Genomic DNA, 14,947 nt, shown 5'->3' on the forward strand with positions numbered 1-14,947 from the left:
TTTACCGATTTCACCTCTTCCTCTCACACCCAGATTCCCAGTACCCAAAGACACCAACAGCATTTCTTCTTTGCAGGATCCCACAGAATAATCGTAGCCATGCACCATAGAACCGTGGACTGGTTCCTACTGCATGAACTAGGAAAGGCGAGGAAGGAACCTTCTATTGTTCCGGCTGCACTGTGAAAATGTAAGAGCTGCCGTCCGCCGAAGCCAGTCTGCTCATGTCCAAGGAGCTCTGAGCCACGTCACACTCCTTTGGAATATTTCCCTGAGCCTTCATGTGGGCTCCTGACGTCTGTAGAATCTGACAAGTCACACATTGTCCTCCCGTTTGTGTCCTCCGTGCTTTGAATAGATGTGCTATTGAGTGTTTGAATTTTGTTGTCATTGGTGTATGTGTTTGTGGCAAAGTGTTGAGTGTTTGGTGTGTATGTAGCAGCTAGAGAGCGAGGCTCTGAAGGCTACTGGGCAGCAGGAGGGCGCGGGGTCGGGTGGGGGGCGCTGGGCCGGGAGGGCCGCGTAGCAGCTGGGCCTCTCGAGGCGTCCGGGGACGGCCGCTGCCGTCTAGGGCCATAGCACCCTGAACGTGCCCGATCTCCTCTGGTCTGGGAAGCTAAGCAGGGTCGGGCCAGGTTAGTACTTGGATGGGAGACCGCCTGGGAATACCGGGTGCTGTAGGCTTTTGCTTCTTCTTTTGTCCCGCCCGCTGGGGGGTCGGGGGTGGGGGGGCCCCCCGCCTTCTGCGCCCGCCCCCACTTTCGCCCTCGGGCCCCGGCCCCTCCCCCCCCTCGGCGCGACCCGCTGCCCCCGCCCGGGGCTTCCTCCCCTCTCCCCCGCTGCAGCACCACCGCCAGGTGGCGGCAGCGGCAGAGCGTCCCAGGCGTTCCGTTGGGCCGGCAGCGGAGCCCCAACCCTGGGCCCCACACCGGGCCGGGGCCGGGCGGCGGGATCCCTAAGTGCCGCTGGGTCTCCTCTCCCCCCGACCCCGCACCCGCCGCCCCGCACTCCGGGACATCGCGTACACCCGGCGCGGGACAGCCCACGGCGGCAAACCGTGTCCTGGGCCCCCGGACACCCGGCCCACCGTGCACTTTCTCTCCGCCGCACACCCGGGCCTCGGGCCCGGGCCTCACGCCGGGCGGGCTCCTCGCCGCCGCCGGGGCTCCCGAGAGACACACCGGCGCGCCGCACAGGGCGAGTCGCTGGCCACCTGGGCAGAGAGGACACACAACAGCACACGGAGCGCACGCACCCAAACCCAAACCACCCACCGGCCCCTTGACCCCTGGCTACACACCCCAAACCCCACCCCAGCGGGCCACAGGATAGCCGGCTCTGGCCCCCCGCGCCGCCCCCCGCCCCCGCGCGGGGGCTGCTGCCACACGCAGGCCCTGAGGGGAATCGGGGCAGAACGGTCCTCCCCAGACGGGGGTGGGGTGGCGGGGTGGGGGGGGACACTGCAGATCTTCAGGACCTCCGGGTGACGGACCAGCGGCAGGCACGGCCCTGCCTCCTCCTCCCGGCCCCGCCCCAAAGCCCCTCCCCACCGTGCCCTCGCGTGGGCCGGCGGAGGGCCCTCTCTCGCGCACTCTCCGGCTCCGGCCCTCCGCTCCCACGCGTGGAAGCCTGTCCCTGCGCGCGTGCCCGTGGGTCTGCTCCTCGGGGTGTGGGACGGCGGTGCGTCCGTGGTTTGGGTGGGGGTGGGAGGGTGCGCGCGCGAGACCCGTGAGGCTCCGCCTGGCCCCCCACCCCCACCCCGATCCGGGCAGGTGGGCTAGCGAAGGGCCAGGGCGGCGGGAGGGACCCGACTGCGCAGGGAGGGACGCGTCGCAGCAGCTCGGCCTCTTGAGGCGTCCGGGGGCGGCCGCCCTCGTCTACGGCCAGACCACCCTGAACGCACCCGATCTCGTCTCACCTCGGAAGCTAAGCAGGGTCGGGCCCGGTTAGTACTTGGATGGGAGACCGCCTGGGAATCCCGGGTGCCGTAGGCTTTTTGCTCTGCCTCTCTTTCTGCCCCGCCCCCCTGGGCTGGGAAGGGGAGGGGGGGCCTTCGCCCTCCGCGCCCGCCCCGGCTCCCGCCCCCGGCCGGCCCGGACCCCGCCCCGTGGCCCCTGGAGAGAGGGTCAGATTGGAGATGTGGAGGCTCAGTCCCCGAGGCTGCCGCCCCTCACACACCTGCCGCAGGCCCGGGCCTCCGGAACTTCGGACCGACCGGCTCTGAATTCAGGACACAGTCTAAAGTTGTCCAAGGAGATGACCACGTTACCACCCTGGGAAAGGAAAAATTGGATCCTATCCATATATGCAGAAGAAGAGAATCTAAACAGTTGGCTATCCGTTCACGGGAACATAACTTAAGAATCCAGATGCGAAGACATCTAGAAACACTTTTCAAACGTCTAAATCTTTAGAAAATATTCTGAAGGATTAAGAGGTAGAAGCATTCTTTGGACAGTCACGAGCAAGACCAGGGTGTCGATAGGAAATCCTTCTGTTCGATACTGCAAGAGACGCTCCAAAAACATACTACAACAAGGGAAAACACTAACAATATATGGGAAAGGAAAATCACCTTTCTTCATTTTCCTCACCTCCTACGGTTCTCAAAATAGAATGTTTGCCCCTATGCGCGGGAGACCTGTAGAAATCCTAGGTGAGTCCAGCAAGATAGCTCTAGATGAAATCAACATTCGATCGATAGTTTCGATATTTCTTGTTTCCTCGCAAATACACAATAATGAATGCAATTCTTGAAAAGGATAACATTCAAAGTCACAGAAAATCCACACAGCACCTACGGGGCAAAGGTGCCAACTTCGATGGAAAACTTAGCAAAAACGTACATGATGGCTCCCATCGATGGAGAGGCTATCCCGTAGTCCTCCATAGACGGACACAGAGTCCCCAAACTAATCATTTCCCCCACATTAATAAATAATCCCATTTAAACAGGGTTTATATCTAGAAACTTACAGTCTGCTTCTTTCTCTTTTTCTTTTAATTTGGGAAAGGGATATGTTAAAGAATGATGATAATGATCATGATTATCATTATGATTATTATATTAAATCGAATTAACCGTACCAAAACCCCACCACTCACCTTATAAAAATGGGAGTTGATGCATATGTCGGAAGCCGCTGTGTATCTTTTTCTCAAGGCGTGGAACCACAAAAACGCTTCTCCCAAACAAATCCCATCTCGACTGTCATCCTTTTCCTTGCTTTTCCTTTGAAAGTTTTTGCTCTCTGTTATAGGACTATCTCATTGAGGTAGTTTGTTAATTTCACAGTTTATAGAATAGATGTGGAACCATTCTGGATTCCTTCTGGGTAACTTGTGTGCCAGGGGAAACCTTCTGTTTGGAGAATACTCCTCGCTTACACAGGAAGCTGCAGTTCATCAGCGCTGCTAGAGAATGGCACTGCACGAATCAGTCGGAAGTATCTTTATCCGATCTTTGAGTAGGTCCGTGTACAAGGGGCTCCCGTGAGGATTACCCTAGATGCTTCCTGGTCACATGTGCCCTATCTTCTCTCTGGTACGTGCTACTCAGAGAATATGCTTGCTCCTGAATTATGCCAGTGTTTATTCATTTCCATTTAGGCTACAGTGTTTTCCAAATGGTCCTATAATTTCGCCTCCCATATCAGCAGGGTGTGTGCAAGAGTTTTCCTCAAAGCCAACACAGTGATCAGTTTCTTAAGTTTCCTCAATCTGGTGAGTTGGAAACTATATCTGGCTTCATTTTTTATTCTGCATTTCCTTGACCAATAATGAGGACACGGGGCCAAAGGCGTATTAAGCGTATTAAAGGTAGATATTCTGTAACAGTAATATTTTGCCAATTATATGGGCTACAGATACCTTGTCCTGTTTGCAGCTTGTTTTTGACCCTCTTCATGGTATCTTTGGAAACTTTTCATGATGGGAAATTTGGAATAGAAACAAAATCGGAAAGAATAGTAGAGTATTTTCTCACTCCCCTGACTCAAGAAATCACCAACCCCTGGCCAGATCTTGTTTCTTTTATACCCCTCCTACCTTAAGTTCATGATCCCCTTAATAATATCCCTCCAACGATAAAAAGTCAATATGTTTCTATCAAAGGTAGAGGCTTTCTTCCCTTTTTCAGGGTACTCACAGCCACCTTATTCCATGTAAAAATTTCACCGTGTTAGAGATAACAGCAAGTACTCAATGTTTGCGTTTCCCTGAGACACACACGCTCATTTCAGTTTCTTTGAATCCAGTCCAAATACAGTCCATACCTTGTGAGGGGTTGAGATGTCTTTTGAAAGAGTGTCCATACATCGCGACTAGTCGGGGGCAGCCCCGGTTGTCACCATTTCCCTTTGTTTCCTACCGCTGTCCGCAGTGACCCGAGCTATTTTTGCATTGTGAGGGGTTTCATCGTGGATTTAAACGTATTTAACGTGTTTCAATATCTTGCAATCATTAGACTTGCTGGCGATCAAACCGTCCTGTGTTTGGCAAACGGGAGTCTACTCATTCTGGTTCCTGTGTCTTTTGACGTGACCCTCGTCCTGTTGGATATGGTAGCATCCGCGCTTCCCAGTATGAGAAGCGTGCGTTTCCCGCCCCAGACTTCAAGTCAGCGTATGTCTCCAGTAAGTCTTAGGACCGTTTAATAACGATGGTTGGCGGAGACCACGATCTAGAGGCTGGTGAAATGCACTAGTGTCGAGTTCGCACCTATGTCTCAGCACTTTCCGTGGAAAAACTTAAAAAAAAAAAAAAAAAAAAAAAGAAAAGAAAAGAAAGAAAGAGAGAAAGAAAAGAAAAAAAAATTACAGGAAAACACATTGAGTTTACACTGATAATCCAAGTTCAAACTGAGAACTGAGAGTTTTTTTACATTACTTTACCGATTTCACCTCTTCCTCTCACACCCAGATTCCCAGTACCCAAAGACACCAACAGCATTTCTTCTTTGCAGGATCCCACAGAATAATCGTAGCCATGCACCATAGAACCGTGGACTGGTTCCTACTGCATGAACTAGGAAAGGCGAGGAAGGAACCTTCTATTGTTCCGGCTGCACTGTGAAAATGTAAGAGCTGCCGTCCGCCGAAGCCAGTCTGCTCATGTCCAAGGAGCTCTGAGCCACGTCACACTCCTTTGGAATATTTCCCTGAGCCTTCATGTGGGCTCCTGACGTCTGTAGAATCTGACAAGTCACACATTGTCCTCCCGTTTGTGTCCTCCGTGCTTTGAATAGATGTGCTATTGAGTGTTTGAATTTTGTTGTCATTGGTGTATGTGTTTGTGGCAAAGTGTTGAGTGTTTGGTGTGTATGTAGCAGCTAGAGAGCGAGGCTCTGAAGGCTACTGGGCAGCAGGAGGGCGCGGGGTCGGGTGGGGGGCGCTGGGCCGGGAGGGCCGCGTAGCAGCTGGGCCTCTCGAGGCGTCCGGGGACGGCCGCTGCCGTCTAGGGCCATAGCACCCTGAACGTGCCCGATCTCCTCTGGTCTGGGAAGCTAAGCAGGGTCGGGCCAGGTTAGTACTTGGATGGGAGACCGCCTGGGAATACCGGGTGCTGTAGGCTTTTGCTTCTTCTTTTGTCCCGCCCGCTGGGGGGTCGGGGGTGGGGGGGCCCCCCGCCTTCTGCGCCCGCCCCCACTTTCGCCCTCGGGCCCCGGCCCCTCCCCCCCCTCGGCGCGACCCGCTGCCCCCGCCCGGGGCTTCCTCCCCTCTCCCCCGCTGCAGCACCACCGCCAGGTGGCGGCAGCGGCAGAGCGTCCCAGGCGTTCCGTTGGGCCGGCAGCGGAGCCCCAACCCTGGGCCCCACACCGGGCCGGGGCCGGGCGGCGGGATCCCTAAGTGCCGCTGGGTCTCCTCTCCCCCCGACCCCGCACCCGCCGCCCCGCACTCCGGGACATCGCGTACACCCGGCGCGGGACAGCCCACGGCGGCAAACCGTGTCCTGGGCCCCCGGACACCCGGCCCACCGTGCACTTTCTCTCCGCCGCACACCCGGGCCTCGGGCCCGGGCCTCACGCCGGGCGGGCTCCTCGCCGCCGCCGGGGCTCCCGAGAGACACACCGGCGCGCCGCACAGGGCGAGTCGCTGGCCACCTGGGCAGAGAGGACACACAACAGCACACGGAGCGCACGCACCCAAACCCAAACCACCCACCGGCCCCTTGACCCCTGGCTACACACCCCAAACCCCACCCCAGCGGGCCACAGGATAGCCGGCTCTGGCCCCCCGCGCCGCCCCCCGCCCCCGCGCGGGGGCTGCTGCCACACGCAGGCCCTGAGGGGAATCGGGGCAGAACGGTCCTCCCCGGACGGGGGTGGGGTGGCGGGGTGGGGGGGGACACTGCAGATCTTCAGGACCTCCGGGTGACGGACCAGCGGCAGGCACGGCCCTGCCTCCTCCTCCCGGCCCCGCCCCAAAGCCCCTCCCCACCGTGCCCTCGCGTGGGCCGGCGGAGGGCCCTCTCTCGCGCACTCTCCGGCTCCGGCCCTCCGCTCCCACGCGTGGAAGCCTGTCCCTGCGCGCGTGCCCGTGGGTCTGCTCCTCGGGGTGTGGGACGGCGGTGCGTCCGTGGTTTGGGTGGGGGTGGGAGGGTGCGCGCGCGAGACCCGTGAGGCTCCGCCTGGCCCCCCACCCCCACCCCGATCCGGGCAGGTGGGCTAGCGAAGGGCCAGGGCGGCGGGAGGGACCCGACTGCGCAGGGAGGGACGCGTCGCAGCAGCTCGGCCTCTTGAGGCGTCCGGGGGCGGCCGCCCTCGTCTACGGCCAGACCACCCTGAACGCACCCGATCTCGTCTCACCTCGGAAGCTAAGCAGGGTCGGGCCCGGTTAGTACTTGGATGGGAGACCGCCTGGGAATCCCGGGTGCCGTAGGCTTTTTGCTCTGCCTCTCTTTCTGCCCCGCCCCCCTGGGCTGGGAAGGGGAGGGGGGGCCTTCGCCCTCCGCGCCCGCCCCGGCTCCCGCCCCCGGCCGGCCCGGACCCCGCCCCGTGGCCCCTGGAGAGAGGGTCAGATTGGAGATGTGGAGGCTCAGTCCCCGAGGCTGCCGCCCCTCACACACCTGCCGCAGGCCCGGGCCTCCGGAACTTCGGACCGACCGGCTCTGAATTCAGGACACAGTCTAAAGTTGTCCAAGGAGATGACCACGTTACCACCCTGGGAAAGGAAAAATTGGATCCTATCCATATATGCAGAAGAAGAGAATCTAAACAGTTGGCTATCCGTTCACGGGAACATAACTTAAGAATCCAGATGCGAAGACATCTAGAAACACTTTTCAAACGTCTAAATCTTTAGAAAATATTCTGAAGGATTAAGAGGTAGAAGCATTCTTTGGACAGTCACGAGCAAGACCAGGGTGTCGATAGGAAATCCTTCTGTTCGATACTGCAAGAGACGCTCCAAAAACATACTACAACAAGGGAAAACACTAACAATATATGGGAAAGGAAAATCACCTTTCTTCATTTTCCTCACCTCCTACGGTTCTCAAAATAGAATGTTTGCCCCTATGCGCGGGAGACCTGTAGAAATCCTAGGTGAGTCCAGCAAGATAGCTCTAGATGAAATCAACATTCGATCGATAGTTTCGATATTTCTTGTTTCCTCGCAAATACACAATAATGAATGCAATTCTTGAAAAGGATAACATTCAAAGTCACAGAAAATCCACACAGCACCTACGGGGCAAAGGTGCCAACTTCGATGGAAAACTTAGCAAAAACGTACATGATGGCTCCCATCGATGGAGAGGCTATCCCGTAGTCCTCCATAGACGGACACAGAGTCCCCAAACTAATCATTTCCCCCACATTAATAAATAATCCCATTTAAACAGGGTTTATATCTAGAAACTTACAGTCTGCTTCTTTCTCTTTTTCTTTTAATTTGGGAAAGGGATATGTTAAAGAATGATGATAATGATCATGATTATCATTATGATTATTATATTAAATCGAATTAACCGTACCAAAACCCCACCACTCACCTTATAAAAATGGGAGTTGATGCATATGTCGGAAGCCGCTGTGTATCTTTTTCTCAAGGCGTGGAACCACAAAAACGCTTCTCCCAAACAAATCCCATCTCGACTGTCATCCTTTTCCTTGCTTTTCCTTTGAAAGTTTTTGCTCTCTGTTATAGGACTATCTCATTGAGGTAGTTTGTTAATTTCACAGTTTATAGAATAGATGTGGAACCATTCTGGATTCCTTCTGGGTAACTTGTGTGCCAGGGGAAACCTTCTGTTTGGAGAATACTCCTCGCTTACACAGGAAGCTGCAGTTCATCAGCGCTGCTAGAGAATGGCACTGCACGAATCAGTCGGAAGTATCTTTATCCGATCTTTGAGTAGGTCCGTGTACAAGGGGCTCCCGTGAGGATTACCCTAGATGCTTCCTGGTCACATGTGCCCTATCTTCTCTCTGGTACGTGCTACTCAGAGAATATGCTTGCTCCTGAATTATGCCAGTGTTTATTCATTTCCATTTAGGCTACAGTGTTTTCCAAATGGTCCTATAATTTCGCCTCCCATATCAGCAGGGTGTGTGCAAGAGTTTTCCTCAAAGCCAACACAGTGATCAGTTTCTTAAGTTTCCTCAATCTGGTGAGTTGGAAACTATATCTGGCTTCATTTTTTATTCTGCATTTCCTTGACCAATAATGAGGACACGGGGCCAAAGGCGTATTAAGCGTATTAAACGTAGATATTCTGTAACAGTAATATTTTGCCAATTATATGGGCTACAGATACCTTGTCCTGTTTGCAGCTTGTTTTTGACCCTCTTCATGGTATCTTTGGAAACTTTTCATGATGGGAAATTTGGAATAGAAACAAAATCGGAAAGAATAGTAGAGTATTTTCTCACTCCCCTGACTCAAGAAATCACCAACCCCTGGCCAGATCTTGTTTCTTTTATACCCCTCCTACCTTAAGTTCATGATCCCCTTAATAATATCCCTCCAACGATAAAAAGTCAATATGTTTCTATCAAAGGTAGAGGCTTTCTTCCCTTTTTCAGTGTACTCACAGCCACCTTATTCCATGTAAAAATTTCACCGTGTTAGAGATAACAGCAAGTACTCAATGTTTGCGTTTCCCTGAGACACACACGCTCATTTCAGTTTCTTTGAATCCAGTCCAAATACAGTCCATACCTTGTGAGGGGTTGAGATGTCTTTTGAAAGAGTGTCCATACATCGCGACTAGTCGGGGGCAGCCCCGGTTGTCACCATTTCCCTTTGTTTCCTACCGCTGTCCGCAGTGACCCGAGCTATTTTTGCATTGTGAGGGGTTTCATCGTGGATTTAAACGTATTTAACGTGTTTCAATATCTTGCAATCATTAGACTTGCTGGCGATCAAACCGTCCTGTGTTTGGCAAACGGGAGTCTACTCATTCTGGTTCCTGTGTCTTTTGACGTGACCCTCGTCCTGTTGGATATGGTAGCATCCGCGCTTCCCAGTATGAGAAGCGTGCGTTTCCCGCCCCAGACTTCAAGTCAGCGTATGTCTCCAGTAAGTCTTAGGACCGTTTAATAACGATGGTTGGCGGAGACCACGATCTAGAGGCTGGTGAAATGCACTAGTGTCGAGTTCGCACCTATGTCTCAGCACTTTCCGTGGAAAAACTTAAAAAAAAAAAAAAAAAGAAAAGAAAAGAAAAGAAAGAAAGAGAGAAAGAAAAGAAAAAAAAATTACAGGAAAACACATTGAGTTTACACTGATAATCCAAGTTCAAACTGAGAACTGAGAGTTTTTTTACATTACTTTACCGATTTCACCTCTTCCTCTCACACCCAGATTCCCAGTACCCAAAGACACCAACAGCATTTCTTCTTTGCAGGATCCCACAGAATAATCGTAGCCATGCACCATAGAACCGTGGACTGGTTCCTACTGCATGAACTAGGAAAGGCGAGGAAGGAACCTTCTATTGTTCCGGCTGCACTGTGAAAATGTAAGAGCTGCCGTCCGCCGAAGCCAGTCTGCTCATGTCCAAGGAGCTCTGAGCCACGTCACACTCCTTTGGAATATTTCCCTGAGCCTTCATGTGGGCTCCTGACGTCTGTAGAATCTGAAAAGTCACACATTGTCCTCCCGTTTGTGTCCTCCGTGCTTTGAATAGATGTGCTATTGAGTGTTTGAATTTTGTTGTCATTGGTGTATGTGTTTGTGGCAAAGTGTTGAGTGTTTGGTGTGTATGTAGCAGCTAGAGAGCGAGGCTCTGAAGGCTACTGGGCAGCAGGAGGGCGCGGGGTCGGGTGGGGGGCGCTGGGCCGGGAGGGCCGCGTAGCAGCTGGGCCTCTCGAGGCGTCCGGGGACGGCCGCTGCCGTCTAGGGCCATAGCACCCTGAACGTGCCCGATCTCCTCTGGTCTGGGAAGCTAAGCAGGGTCGGGCCAGGTTAGTACTTGGATGGGAGACCGCCTGGGAATACCGGGTGCTGTAGGCTTTTGCTTCTTCTTTTGTCCCGCCCGCTGGGGGGTCGGGGGTGGGGGGGCCCCCCGCCTTCTGCGCCCGCCCCCACTTTCGCCCTCGGGCCCCGGCCCCTCCCCCCCCTCGGCGCGACCCGCTGCCCCCGCCCGGGGCTTCCTCCCCTCTCCCCCGCTGCAGCACCACCGCCAGGTGGCGGCAGCGGCAGAGCGTCCCAGGCGTTCCGTTGGGCCGGCAGCGGAGCCCCAACCCTGGGCCCCACACCGGGCCGGGGCCGGGCGGCGGGATCCCTAAGTGCCGCTGGGTCTCCTCTCCCCCCGACCCCGCACCCGCCGCCCCGCACTCCGGGACATCGCGTACACCCGGCGCGGGACAGCCCACGGCGGCAAACCGTGTCCTGGGCCCCCGGACACCCGGCCCACCGTGCACTTTCTCTCCGCCGCACACCCGGGCCTCGGGCCCGGGCCTCACGCCGGGCGGGCTCCTCGCCGCCGCCGGGGCTCCCGAGAGACACACCGGCGCGCCGCACAGGGCGAGTCGCTGGCCACCTGGGCAGAGAGGACACACAACAGCACACGGAGCGCACGCACCCAAACCCAAACCACCCACCGGCCCCTTGACCCCTGGCTACACACCCCAAACCCCACCCCAGCGGGCCACAGGATAGCCGGCTCTGGCCCCCCGCGCCGCCCCCCGCCCCCGCGCGGGGGCTGCTGCCACACGCAGGCCCTGAGGGGAATCGGGGCAGAACGGTCCTCCCCGGACGGGGGTGGGGTGGCGGGGTGGGGGGGGACACTGCAGATCTTCAGGACCTCCGGGTGACGGACCAGCGGCAGGCACGGCCCTGCCTCCTCCTCCCGGCCCCGCCCCAAAGCCCCTCCCCACCGTGCCCTCGCGTGGGCCGGCGGAGGGCCCTCTCTCGCGCACTCTCCGGCTCCGGCCCTCCGCTCCCACGCGTGGAAGCCTGTCCCTGCGCGCGTGCCCGTGGGTCTGCTCCTCGGGGTGTGGGACGGCGGTGCGTCCGTGGTTTGGGTGGGGGTGGGAGGGTGCGCGCGCGAGACCCGTGAGGCTCCGCCTGGCCCCCCACCCCCACCCCGATCCGGGCAGGTGGGCTAGCGAAGGGCCAGGGCGGCGGGAGGGACCCGACTGCGCAGGGAGGGACGCGTCGCAGCAGCTCGGCCTCTTGAGGCGTCCGGGGGCGGCCGCCCTCGTCTACGGCCAGACCACCCTGAACGCACCCGATCTCGTCTCACCTCGGAAGCTAAGCAGGGTCGGGCCCGGTTAGTACTTGGATGGGAGACCGCCTGGGAATCCCGGGTGCCGTAGGCTTTTTGCTCTGCCTCTCTTTCTGCCCCGCCCCCCTGGGCTGGGAAGGGGAGGGGGGGCCTTCGCCCTCCGCGCCCGCCCCGGCTCCCGCCCCCGGCCGGCCCGGACCCCGCCCCGTGGCCCCTGGAGAGAGGGTCAGATTGGAGATGTGGAGGCTCAGTCCCCGAGGCTGCCGCCCCTCACACACCTGCCGCAGGCCCGGGCCTCCGGAACTTCGGACCGACCGGCTCTGAATTCAGGACACAGTCTAAAGTTGTCCAAGGAGATGACCACGTTACCACCCTGGGAAAGGAAAAATTGGATCCTATCCATATATGCAGAAGAAGAGAATCTAAACAGTTGGCTATCCGTTCACGGGAACATAACTTAAGAATCCAGATGCGAAGACATCTAGAAACACTTTTCAAACGTCTAAATCTTTAGAAAATATTCTGAAGGATTAAGAGGTAGAAGCATTCTTTGGACAGTCACGAGCAAGACCAGGGTGTCGATAGGAAATCCTTCTGTTCGATACTGCAAGAGACGCTCCAAAAACATACTACAACAAGGGAAAACACTAACAATATATGGGAAAGGAAAATCACCTTTCTTCATTTTCCTCACCTCCTACGGTTCTCAAAATAGAATGTTTGCCCCTATGCGCGGGAGACCTGTAGAAATCCTAGGTGAGTCCAGCAAGATAGCTCTAGATGAAATCAACATTCGATCGATAGTTTCGATATTTCTTGTTTCCTCGCAAATACACAATAATGAATGCAATTCTTGAAAAGGATAACATTCAAAGTCACAGAAAATCCACACAGCACCTACGGGGCAAAGGTGCCAACTTCGATGGAAAACTTAGCAAAAACGTACATGATGGCTCCCATCGATGGAGAGGCTATCCCGTAGTCCTCCATAGACGGACACAGAGTCCCCAAACTAATCATTTCCCCCACATTAATAAATAATCCCATTTAAACAGGGTTTATATCTAGAAACTTACAGTCTGCTTCTTTCTCTTTTTCTTTTAATTTGGGAAAGGGATATGTTAAAGAATGATGATAATGATCATGATTATCATTATGATTATTATATTAAATCGAATTAACCGTACCAAAACCCCACCACTCACCTTATAAAAATGGGAGTTGATGCATATGTCGGAAGCCGCTGTGTATCTTTTTCTCAAGGCGTGGAACCACAAAAACGCTTCTCCCAAACAAATCCCATCTCGACTGTCATCCTTTTCCTTGCTTTTCCTTTGAAAGTTTTTGCTCTCTGTTATAGGACTATCTCATTGAGGTAGTTTGTTAATTTCACAGTTTATAGAATAGATGTGGAACCATTCTGGATTCCTTCTGGGTAACTTGTGTGCCAGGGGAAACCTTCTGTTTGGAGAATACTCCTCGCTTACACAGGAAGCTGCAGTTCATCAGCGCTGCTAGAGAATGGCACTGCACGAATCAGTCGGAAGTATCTTTATCCGATCTTTGAGTAGGTCCGTGTACAAGGGGCTCCCGTGAGGATTACCCTAGATGCTTCCTGGTCACATGTGCCCTATCTTCTCTCTGGTACGTGCTACTCAGAGAATATGCTTGCTCCTGAATTATGCCAGTGTTTATTCATTTCCATTTAGGCTACAGTGTTTTCCAAATGGTCCTATAATTTCGCCTCCCATATCAGCAGGGTGTGTGCAAGAGTTTTCCTCAAAGCCAACACAGTGATCAGTTTCTTAAGTTTCCTCAATCTGGTGAGTTGGAAACTATATCTGGCTTCATTTTTTATTCTGCATTTCCTTGACCAATAATGAGGACACGGGGCCAAAGGCGTATTAAGCGTATTAAAGGTAGATATTCTGTAACAGTAATATTTTGCCAATTATATGGGCTACAGATACCTTGTCCTGTTTGCAGCTTGTTTTTGACCCTCTTCATGGTATCTTTGGAAACTTTTCATGATGGGAAATTTGGAATAGAAACAAAATCGGAAAGAATAGTAGAGTATTTTCTCACTCCCCTGACTCAAGAAATCACCAACCCCTGGCCAGATCTTGTTTCTTTTATACCCCTCCTACCTTAAGTTCATGATCCCCTTAATAATATCCCTCCAACGATAAAAAGTCAATATGTTTCTATCAAAGGTAGAGGCTTTCTTCCCTTTTTCAGGGTACTCACAGCCACCTTATTCCATGTAAAAATTTCACCGTGTTAGAGATAACAGCAAGTACTCAATGTTTGCGTTTCCCTGAGACACACACGCTCATTTCAGTTTCTTTGAATCCAGTCCAAATACAGTCCATACCTTGTGAGGGGTTGAGATGTCTTTTGAAAGAGTGTCCATACATCGCGACTAGTCGGGGGCAGCCCCGGTTGTCACCATTTCCCTTTGTTTCCTACCGCTGTCCGCAGTGACCCGAGCTATTTTTGCATTGTGAGGGGTTTCATCGTGGATTTAAACGTATTTAACGTGTTTCAATATCTTGCAATCATTAGACTTGCTGGCGATCAAACCGTCCTGTGTTTGGCAAACGGGAGTCTACTCATTCTGGTTCCTGTGTCTTTTGACGTGACCCTCGTCCTGTTGGATATGGTAGCATCCGCGCTTCCCAGTATGAGAAGCGTGCGTTTCCCGCCCCAGACTTCAAGTCAGCGTATGTCTCCAGTAAGTCTTAGGACCGTTTAATAACGATGGTTGGCGGAGACCACGATCTAGAGGCTGGTGAAATGCACTAGTGTCGAGTTCGCACCTATGTCTCAGCACTTTCCGTGGAAAAACTTAAAAAAAAAAAAAAAAAAAAAAGAAAAGAAAAGAAAGAAAGAGAGAAAGAAAAGAAAAAAAAATTACAGGAAAACACATTGAGTTTACACTGATAATCCAAGTTCAAACTGAGAACTGAGAGTTTTTTTACATTACTTTACCGATTTCACCTCTTCCTCTCACACCCAGATTCCCAGTACCCAAAGACACCAACAGCATTTCTTCTTTGCAGGATCCCACAGAATAATCGTAGCCATGCACCATAGAACCGTGGACTGGTTCCTACTGCATGAACTAGGAAAGGCGAGGAAGGAACCTTCTATTGTTCCGGCTGCACTGTGAAAATGTAAGAGCTGCCGTCCGCCGAAGCCAGTCTGCTCATGTCCAAGGAGCTCTGAGCCACGTCACACTCCTTTGGAATATTTCCCTGAGCCTTCATGTGGG

General features: G+C 53.9%; 3 non-coding genes and 3 pseudogenes across 3 annotated transcripts; all 6 read left to right on the forward strand.

Annotated features, from left to right (window-relative positions):
- The first annotated feature begins 565 nt into the window (after window positions 1-565).
- Window positions 566-684, forward strand: LOC123629163 (annotated as a pseudogene).
- Window positions 685-1,875: 1,191 nt separating this feature from the next.
- Window positions 1,876-1,994, forward strand: LOC123629230. The gene has a single exon (XR_006731931.1). It is a non-coding gene; the product is annotated as a 5S ribosomal RNA (ribosomal RNA).
- A 3,458-nt stretch (window positions 1,995-5,452) lies between these two features.
- Window positions 5,453-5,571, forward strand: LOC123629164 (annotated as a pseudogene).
- Window positions 5,572-6,762: 1,191 nt separating this feature from the next.
- LOC123629231 lies at window positions 6,763-6,881 on the forward strand. Its single transcript, XR_006731932.1, has one exon. It is a non-coding gene; the product is annotated as a 5S ribosomal RNA (ribosomal RNA).
- A 3,457-nt stretch (window positions 6,882-10,338) lies between these two features.
- On the forward strand, window positions 10,339-10,457 carry LOC123629165 (annotated as a pseudogene).
- Window positions 10,458-11,648: 1,191 nt separating this feature from the next.
- Window positions 11,649-11,767, forward strand: LOC123629232. Its single transcript, XR_006731933.1, has one exon. It is a non-coding gene; the product is annotated as a 5S ribosomal RNA (ribosomal RNA).
- Window positions 11,768-14,947: the final 3,180 nt, after the last annotated feature.

The sequence above is a fragment of the Lemur catta genome (genome assembly GCF_020740605.2).
Source record: "Lemur catta isolate mLemCat1 chromosome 20 unlocalized genomic scaffold, mLemCat1.pri SUPER_20_unloc_1, whole genome shotgun sequence".
NCBI classification, from domain to species: Eukaryota; Metazoa; Chordata; class Mammalia; order Primates; family Lemuridae; genus Lemur; species Lemur catta.